The following is a 2,281-nucleotide window of genomic DNA, read 5'->3' as shown; positions in this document are numbered from 1 at the left end:
CACTTGTGAAGATAAAAAAATTGTTGTTAAAATATCATTTTTGGGGAAAAAAATGTGAATTTTTATTTTCACGCCTCTACGTTCTAAACTTCTGTGAAGCACCTGGGGGTTCAATGTGCTCACCACATAGCTAGATAAGTTCCTTGAAGGGTCTAGTTTTCAAAATGGGGTCACTTGTGGCGGTTTTCCACTGTTTAGGCACATCAGGGGCTCTCCAAACGGGACATGGTGTCCGATCTCAATTCCAGCCAATTTTGGTTTGAAATAGTCAAACGGCGCTCCTTCCCTTCCGAGCCCTGCCGTGCGCCCAGACAGTGGTTTTCTCCCACATATGGGGTATCAGTGTATTCAGAAGGAATTGCACAACAACTTTCGTGGTCCATTTTCTTCTTTTACCCTTGTGAAAATAAAAAAAATGTTGCTAAAAGATCATTATGTGGAAAAAAAAGTTAAATGTTATTTTTTTCCTTCCACAGTCCGTTAATTCCTGTGAAGCACCTGAAGGGTTAATAAACTTCTTGAATGTGGTTTTGAGTACCTCGGGGGGTATAGTTTTTAGAATGGTGTCACTTTTGGGTATTTTAAATCCTATAAGCCTCTCAAAGTGACTTCAAATATGATGTGGTCCCTACAAAAAATGGTTTTATAAAAGTTGTTGAAAAAATGAGAAATCGCTGTTTAACTTTTAACCCTTATAACTCCCTAAGGAAAAAAAAATTGGTTCCAAAATGTTGCTGATGTAAAGTAGACATGTGGGAAATGTTATTTATTAACTAATTTGTGCGATATGAGTCTCTATTGCAAGGGTATAAAAATTCAAAGTTTGAAAATTGCAAAATTTTCAAAATTTTCGCCAAATTTCCGTTTTTTTCACAAAGAAACGAAGGTAATATCAAATAAATTTTACCACTATCATGAAGTACAATATGTCACGAGAAAACAATGTCAGAATCGCCAGGATCCGTTGAAGAATTTCAGAGTTATTACCTCATAAAGTGACAGTGGTCAGAATTGTAAAAATTGGCCCTGTCACTTAGGTGAAAACAGGCTTCGAGGTGAAGGGGTTAAATTACACAGATATCTTACACAAAATACTTAATAGGTAACATTTCCCTCATGTCTAATTTACATCTGCACAATTTTGGAACCAAAATTTTTTTTGTTAGGGAGTTACAAAGGTTAAAAGTTGACCAGCGACTTCTCATTTTTACAATACCATTTTTTTTAAGAACCGCATCACATTTGAAGTAACTTTGAGGGGTCTATGTGATAGAAAATACCCAAAAGTGACACCATTCTAAAAACTTCATCCCTCAAGGTTCTTAAAACCACATTCAAGAAGTTTATTAACCCTTCAGGTGTTTCACAGGAATTTTTGGAATGTTTAAAAAAAATGAACATTTAACTTTAAAAAAAAAAAAAAATGTTCTTCAGCTCCAATTTGTTTTATTTTACCAGGAGTAACAAGAGAAATTGGACCCCAAAAGTTGTTGCACAATTTGTCCTGAGTACGCTGATACCCCATATGTGGGGGTAAACCACTGTTTGGGCGCATGACAGAGCTCAGAAAGGAAGGAGCGCCATTTGACTTTTCAATGCAAAATTGACTGGAATTGAGATAGGACGCCATGTCGCGTTTGGAGAGCCCATGATGTGCCTAAACAATGAAACCCCCCACAAGTGACACCATTTTGGAAAGTAGACCCCGTAAGGAACTTATCTAGATGTGTGGTGAGCACTTTGACCCACCAAGTGCTTCACAGAAGTTTATAATGCAGAGCCGTAAAGATAAAAAATCATATTTTTTCACAAAAATGATCTTTTTGCCCCAATTTTTTATTTTCCCAAGGGTAACAGAAGAAATTGGATCCCACAAGTTGTTGTGCAATTTGTCCTGAGTACGCTGATACCACATATGTGGGGGTAAACCACTGTTTGGGCGCATGGCAGAGCTCGGAAGGGAAGGAGTTCCGTTTGACTTTTCAATGCAAAATTGACTGGAATTGAGATAGGACACCATGTCGCGTTTGGAGAGCCCATGATGTGCCTAAACATTGAAATCCCCCACAAGTGACACCACTTTGGAAAGTAGACCCTCTAAGGAACTTATCTAGATGTGTGTTAGGAGTCGAGTTTCCTCTGCTGCACAGGGGGAATCTCGATCCGTCTCCGCTGCGGTCTCCCATTCTCCTCCAGCCGCAGTGGAATCTGCTCAGCAGGGACGTCGATCCCAGCGTCTCGCTCAGTCTGACTCTGTGCGAAGAGTTACTGCTGCTTTTCC

This window comes from Ranitomeya imitator, chromosome 1, assembly GCF_032444005.1.
Source record: "Ranitomeya imitator isolate aRanImi1 chromosome 1, aRanImi1.pri, whole genome shotgun sequence".
In the NCBI taxonomy this organism is placed as follows: domain Eukaryota; kingdom Metazoa; phylum Chordata; class Amphibia; order Anura; family Dendrobatidae; genus Ranitomeya; species Ranitomeya imitator.
Note: the sequence above shows the minus strand (reverse complement) of the source record.